Here is an 8506-nt window from a genome sequence, read left to right on the forward strand (position 1 = left end):
CAAGACAAGAAATCTGTTGAGGTTATCTTCTCTACTAGATAGAAAATACTTGCATCTTCATTGGACAAAAGTTTACAAGTGAACATACAACTACATAGTAATGAAGTTCTTTGAAATAATAACTGGTAAGTCAGCATTGGTGGCTGTCCTAGAGCATAAAGTCAATCTCTCTCAGGTCCTGTGAAGCAGTGGTCTAATATGTAAGGAAACACAGTCATCCCTTTGTCTTACGTCCAAGTTTTAGAGATTGTTTCTTAATGCCTTTAGCCATCCATGATTTCTGTCTTATTTTTACACTGTACATCATCAAATCTTGTTGACTCTAACTTCTATTACCAGAGTCTAATCACTCCTCACTATCTTTACTGCTATCAATATGGTCTGAACCACTGTTATTTCTTGCTTAGATTGTTGACATTCTTTCTGAATTGTTTCCCTTACACTTTCAAAATCTATTTTCTATAAAGCAGAGTGATCCTAAAGTAAAAGTTAGGATCATAACGCTTCTGTTGTTAAAATTTTCTGAGTTTACATCTTACTCCCCACCCCTGTCCCTAAATAAAAAAAAAGGTCTTTCCAATGGCCTGCAACACATTCCATGATCTGTACCTCTCTCCAAGCTTGTTATCTCTCTGAGATAGTCTCCTACAACACTGGTCACTTACCATGTTCAACCTCAAGGGCTGCCTTGCTGTTTTTTCAACACCCTTAAGATGCTTCCATCTCAAGTCTTTTTAGATTTGTTCTTTATACTTGGAATATTCCTCTCCTGGATGCTCTCTTGGCTCACTCTCCACCTCCACTAGGTCTTGCTCAAATATCACCTTCTGAATGAGACCTTCCCTGACTACCCTATTAAAAATCCACCTCATTCCCCCAGATTTCTGCCCCTGGCATTCCATTACCTTCTCTGCTTTGTTTTTCTCCATAAGACTTATTATCTTCTGACATATATATATTATTTATCGAAGGCAGATATTTTTGTCTATTTTGTTCATCATCTTGTCCCAAAAACCTAGAATAGCACCTGACACATGGAAGTTATCCCAGTATTTTTGAATGAGTAAATGAGTGGATAGAGTATTAATTTTCATCTGTTCCTAGTACCATTTATTATTTCTTTCTAGATGGTCCATGTTAACTTTAAAATGAAGTTATTTATTTCTATTTCCATCCTAATATTGTTTCTAATTCAATCAAATCAAGATCATTTACTATCTACATACAAGACACTGCACTTGTCCTGTGGAGGACACAAGGAAAATCAGACACAAGGATTTGCAATCTAATTAGGGATATAAGACTAGCAGATGAAAAGTTAAATGCTAAGAAAAGATGTAAGTAATGTTTCAAACCAAAAAATTGATGAAATGTTAGGAAGCAGAAATACTTAATTACTAAAATAGTTTGCTTTCTGAGCCTAATGCATAGATGTTGTAAAGTGAAAAATTTATGGACAGTAAGGTATTGTCCAAAAAAAAAAAAAGAAAATTAAATATGTAAATAATTAAGAAACTTCTAAGAGGTTACTAAATGACATTGTTTGTAAAAAACAAATACAAAAACAAAAACCCTAAAACTCATTGTGAGATGCAAATGTAAAGGAAAAATACTGTATCTTGCGCTCTTGAGCATGAAGACCTTGCATGAAGACCTTTTTGGGGTAGAAGGTAACCTATTTGTTCATGTTCTCACCTTTCTCTTGTTCAGGATTTATCTTTGTGCTGAATTCCGCGTTCTGCTTATTTTCCAAGTTCTGTCCTTCCTATTTGGCCTTTCCCTACACACACACACACACACACACACCCATTCACACCCACCCCTCCTGATTGTGTTTAGTGGAATAACCAGTTCTTCTGTAGCTCTGATCATGGAACTAGAAGTTTATTCATAGAACTGTTTTGGTTTCGAACCAAGACCTCCACCAGTGGTTTACCATTTTTGGTTCCCTAATCTTGTCACAAAAAGAAATTTTTAAAATATATTCAGACTGGCCCTCTAGCCATAATTTAAGCATCTCAAAATCATATGTAGATAAGTTAGATCTCAATATAACAAGTGCCGCTCTGAAAAGAATATGCTTTGCTTAAGGAGAATGTTTATATTTCATTCCCTGGCTTCTTCCAAAAAAGGTTTCAGGCTACTTAGGTAAATGGAGAACAATGAAAGCAGCTTTATCAGCACAGCTTGTTTAATTTCTTTTGGAAGTAACATCGCTAACCTTTCTGCAGGATTTTAGTTGATACTGCAGGGAAAAAATGCCATTTGTACTGAGAAGCTACCATATAGAGCTGAAGTCAGAAGATAAATATCATGTAATTATTAAGGCCATGTCTTCCTCCCATTTTGAAATTTCCTTCCCTTAGGGCAGGCACCAAACTGTCTACTTTTGATGCAGTACTAACTTTATCAGTGATGTTAAATAAATAGGAAATAATGAATCCTTAGGCTGACTGTGGCAGTTAAAAGACATGTTCTCTGTCAAAACTGATCATAAGCAACAAGTTCAAACGAACTTCTTTTTTGAATAACCAAATCTTTAGTATTTGTTTTCACACTAGACCTTGGTCTTTAAATATAGTCAGCAAATTAAAAGTTTTTTTAAAACCTAATAATTTTATTAATTTATAGCAAAAATTGGACTTAAGTATTATATATTCAGGGTGTCAACATTTGCTCATTATTTCTATGTTACAGAATTTCCCTTTATAAATGTAGGTCAAATGAAAATCATATTTCCTTTGCTTTCTCTAAAGTAATTCTTAATTTCTTTTTCTTTCTGTCTGTGCTATTTCTGCTTCCCTTGATGCTTAATGTTCCAAAGTAGTTGAAGAATGTCAAAAATACATTGCCCTAGATATGTACATTGCTAGCTATTATTATGCCCTGTCATCAAAGTTCTTTCAATTCTAGGAAGAGATCTGATATAAATCTTGAGAATTTTTTTTAATATTAAGGCCAAATAAATCCCATATGCCTAATAACAATAAGGGATTAATTTTCATTACTAATGTTGCTTTTTCAAAAGCATTAAATTTTTGTCTTAGATTTATTCTTTACAAGTCTAATTAAGGTTTTGAACCTTCTTTGTAATGCTGATTTCTGAAGTCATCACAGCTTTGTTTATAACCTACACCATTAATAATATTGTTAGACTGGAAATTAATAACTAATAATCACAACAAACTTTTATTAGGCATTTGCTGTACACTAAGCTCTGCTACTTCTCTATGTTCATATGTCATTTAATCATTGGGAAGCACTAACATTAACTTCTTAATAGGTAAGAAAGATGCAGTTTGGAAAGATCATTAAATTTGCTCTAGGTAATGCAGTGAAAGTAGGTCATGCTGCCAATAAAAGTGGGAGAATAGGAATATTGAACATAAACCTGTTAGACAATGTTTCCTGAGGAACTCTGTTGTATGATCTAATTTTCTTTTACAAATCACAGAAGATAAATGTAATATTATACGAAGTGTATAGATGAAGAAACTGAGTAGTTAAGTACTTTACTCAAGATTCACAGGCACGGAGTAATTAGCTCTGTATTTATTGAATGACTCAATCAACAGATATTTTTTGAATGGCTACTATGCCTGGCATTGTACTAGGCTCTGGGTTTACGAAGATGACAAAGACACATTCACTGTCCTGGCAGGAGTTTATTTTCTAATGAGAATCAAAATAAACACTTTCAATGCTTAATAGAGGAGATACCACAGGGCCCTATGAGAGCCCACTGGAGAGCAGTACTCTAATTCAGACAGAGCAGGATGGCATCTGGTAAGAAGAAATGCTGCTTACCACAATATACAAGTAATGTTTCAAACCAAAAAATTGATGAAATTGGGGCGCCTGGGTGGCTCAGTGGGTTAAGCCGCTGCTTTCGGCTCAGGTCATGATCTCGGAGTCCTGGGATCGAGTCCCGCATCGGGCTCTCTGCTCAGCAGGAGCCTGCTTCCTCCGTCTCTCTGCCTGCTCTCTGCCTGCTTGTGATCTCTCTCTGTCAAATAAATAAATAAAATCTTTTAAAAAAAAAAATTGATGAAATTTTAGGAAGCAGAAATACTTAATTGCTAAAATAGTTTGCTTTCTGAGCCCAATGCTTAGGCATTGTAAAATGAAAAATTTATGGACAGTAAGGTATTTTCCAAAATAAAAGAAAGGAACTTAAACTATACAAAATAATAAGGAAACTTCCAAGAGGTTACTAAATGGCATGTTTTTTTTGTAAACAACAACAAACAAAACAAAACAAAACAAAAAACAAAAAACTAAGAAACTCATTGTGAGATGCAAATGTTAAGGGAAAAAAATTATATTTCATGCTCTTGAGCATGAAGACCTTGCATGAAGATCTTCCAGAAGTGAAGGATGAGTAAGAGGATGTGAAGAGATGAGATAAAGGGAGAGAAGAGAGGAAGGATGTTCTGGGGGAGAGAGACAAAAAGCATGCCTCAGAGTCTAAGAGGAAAGAAGGCTTGACAATTGATGGAGTCATAGGTGCGGCCAGCAGGATGAAATGAGAGGAGGACATTAAGGAATGGTGAGGTGAGGGAAGTAGCAGGCATTGACGCTGTGGAGCTCCTGGGATGCTGTCCTAAGCTGCCAGACTTTTTATTCTGAAGCCAATAGCTACAAAATTGACAGATTAGATCAGAAAGATCTGGCAGGTGTGGAGGTGAAGATAGGAAGAGAAAGCATGAAGCTACTGTGGTAGATGTTACAAAATGATACAGCTTAAACTAGATCATTAACTGCAGGAATGGAAGTGTCGGGTCGTGAGGGCAAAGATAGTGAAGTAACAGAACTGACAATATTTGGTAAATGACAGGTTGAGGAGCCTGAGAGAAAAGGAGGGTTTTAAGATAACTTCCAAGTTTCTGGGAGCTTTTGTGTTTCATAGATTTTGTATAAAGAACATGTCTGTGTGATCTGACTGAATCAGCTGCAGATGCTCTTTGACTAGCCTGTTCACCATGAAAATTTTAAGTAACTATGGACCTTTTTTTTGCTCTGAATTATATTCATTATACAGTTGAGTAGTTCAGATGTCAAACAAACTGTTCCAACGTCTGAACTAAATGAATTAGCCAAGAGATGATTCCTTAATTCTTGTCACTAAAATGTCCATTCACTTTTAAGATTGCAAAGTCGATGGGTATGTATGTCCAGCACATCCTTGGCTACTTAGTGAAGAAAGTGTCATCCATTCATACAGTGAAGGTGGAAAGGAAAAAAATTAATATGTTGATCAAAAGGAACATTTGAAAACTGCTAATTCAGTTAATAATTTTTTTTTTCCTTACTCAGTCTTCTGCCTATGCATTCTGGAGTGATGATTATGTAATCTGGGAAAAAAATAAGTCTATTTTTCTAAATTATGAATTTGTTTGGAGAATAAAGGTGAGAGACTTGGAATCCCACGAAAGTACTCTATTCTGTTCTACAAACTATCCGAGATCTGAGAATTCTCTGGGAATCTTGGGGTTGGTCCCAGTGTGATGTGTTCTGGGCTAGTGTAGAAGCACCTGGCCTGCTTAGAGGAATAGAGAAAGGAGAATTCAGTGTGCAGGTATTAGTGTTCAATGTACTGGTCTGAGAATTACTCAACAGTCAGCCCCTTCTAAGTCCTGAAAGTAGATGTCTGGTCTTTTGTATAGAACTGTGGTGGGTGGGTGGGTGCTGGAAAGCTTTTTAGTTGCCGATCTCAATACGAAACAGCAGCAGTTGGGTAGGAAAGATGGCAGGGCAGGACAGATGAGAAAAAGGTTGAAGGTTAACCCTCAAATCTTTTATCTATCTGGTTAAAGAAGAAATTCAAGAAGTGGAGCAAGAAAGGGGCTTAAAGATGAGAACTGGCATGCCTGCTAATGATCCCAGAGACACAGCGGAAGGGGATTTGTAGCAGAGAATGAGTTGAAGTTGGCCAAAGCTGGGCAACCAGCTTTGCCTGAGCCAGTGGAAGAATCAAGTGACCAGATCCATGTCCACCAGCAGAGAAATAACCATGAACCAGGTATCCTTCTGCCAGGCCATAGTCTGTGTAAGCCCCTTACTGTCACCTCAGAACCCTAAGAACTAAGAAGCAATCCTGAAGTTACTGCATGTCTCCCAGAAGAAATCCAGTTTAAAAACCAGAAGTGACTGAATTATCTTGTCCTAAAGGAATTCAAGTTCACACTATCAAATGGATTTGAGGCTCGAGATCTAAGCGTGCTACAGAAGTGTGGTTATATGAGGGTGGACTGTTCTAATTGCAGAATTACTATCAGAGTATGAGCTGCTGGTCAGAGGTTGATGATTCAGGGCTCATGCGTTGTGTGTAGTAGTGGAAAGAGTATAGGCTTTAAAATATACAGGTGTGATTCCTCCACTTGATGACCTTGGGAAAAACATTTTGTCTCACTGAGCTTTAGTATCCACCCCTCCCCCAGTAAAATGGATTTAAAAAAGAGAAACACATTTTTGTAAAATTGTATGCTTTACCGTACTAGAGAATAAGACTTGCTGTACAGCGGAAGAAAACAGCAGACTGTAAGATGCCATTAACCTGAGTCATAGCTCTGCTGCATATTCAACAAGTGACTTTGTCTCCTTTTTATAAGATTGTGAGAAGAATTAGGTAGGATGGAAATGATCTTTCTTCAAAGTATGAGAACTCATGAATATGAACCCTGACTCCAGCAGGGGTAAATCTTTAATATTTCTTTTCCTATATGAGTGATCTGTGTAGGCTTTATAACCCATTATTCAATTCCGATAATTTATATTTCCTGAGAAAAGCATCCATTTCACTGAGATTTTAAATCTATTTGTAAGCATACATAGACAGTATTTTCTAAAACATTTTAAATTTCTTCATCTGTTTTCATAGTTCCTTTCCTATTTTTAGATTTATTGTTTTTCTACGTTAGATTTCTGAGAGTTTGGTCAATTTTATTGCTAAAGAAAACAGCTGTGTTTTCTTTAATTCCTCTTTATTACTGTGTTTTTTTAAAATTTCATTTTTATGTTAATCATTTCCTTCTGCTTGGTTTTCTTGGGCCTTTAATTTTCTCTTTTAAAATTCTTGAATTAGGGGGCGCCTGGGTGGCTCAGTGGGTTAAGCCGCTGCCTTCGGCTCAGGTCACCATCTCAGGGTCCTGGGATCGAGCCCCGCATCGGGCTCTCTGCTTGGCAGGGAGCCTGCTTCCTCCTCTCTCTCTGCCTGCCTCTCTGCCTGCTTGTGATCTCTGTCTGTCAAATAAATAAATAAATAAAATCTTAAAAAAAAAATAAAAAAAATAAAATTCTTGAATTGAACATTATTTTGAATATGTTCCCTCTATTCCATTATCTGTAAGATTCTGATAAAGATTGTCCTTAATTATTATTATTTTTTAATGTTTGGTAGAATTCACTACCATGTGGCCTTGGGCTTTTCTATGCTGGAAGAGTTTTGATAGCTAATCCAACTTTTATTCTTGTTACTGGTTTAAGAATATTTCCTATTTCTTGCATTCAAGATCCATGATTCAATCATGGTAACGTGTGCATTTTTAGGAATTATCTGGTTTTCTTTCTAAGTTATCTGATTTGTTAGTCTATAATTGTTTATAGTAATCTGTTACCACACTATGTATTTCAGTGGTTATCTATTGTATTGTTTTCTTTTTCATTTCTCATTTTGGTTTTTGACACTTCCTTTTTTCTTTTTCTAAGTTATTGTAGTTATAGCATTGCCTATTTTGTTTATGTTTTTGGAAAAACTGCTCATTACTTTCAGTGTTATATCATTGTTTATTCTGGTCTCTGTTTTACTTATTTCTGATTTTCCTTTGTTATTTCCTTTCTCTATTAAATTTCAGTCAAGGTTCTTTTACTGGTTCCTTGTGGTGTAATGTTAAGTTGTTTATTGAACTTTTTTTTCTTAGTACAAGAATTTATAGCATAAATTTCATTGTAACATCTGCTTTTGCTGCATCCCATAGGTTTTAGAATATTGCATTTTCTTTTTCTTTTGTTTTGACATGTATTTTGATTTGCTGTTTGATTTCTTACTTGGCCCACTGCTTGTGCAATAGTGTGTTAATATTTTCATATTCAATATTTAATATTTACATTATAGATTTTCCAGCTTTGTTTTCTTGTTGATCTTTAGTTTTGTACCATTATGGTTGGAGTATATGTTTTTCTTAAATTTCACTTTTCTTAAATTTATAATATTTGTTATGTCTCTTTTTATATGATTTAACCAGGGTATTGTTCTGTGTGTACTTGGAGAAAATGTGTACTCTGTTTTTCTTGGATGGAATGTTTTACATATATTTTTTGAATGAAGTATTCTTCAAGTAAAAAAAAAAAATGTGCCTGTTGGAAAAAAAACCCCAAAACTTTAACTGAGGGTACTCTTGTAAAGCAAAGCATATCAGAGGGAAATTGTGGAAGAGGAATGGGTGAAATAGGTGAAGGGGTTGATAAGAGTAAACTTACCATGATGAGCACTGAGTAATGATGTATG

Source organism: Lutra lutra, chromosome 8 (genome assembly GCF_902655055.1).
Source record: "Lutra lutra chromosome 8, mLutLut1.2, whole genome shotgun sequence".
NCBI lineage: Eukaryota > Metazoa > Chordata > Mammalia > Carnivora > Mustelidae > Lutra > Lutra lutra.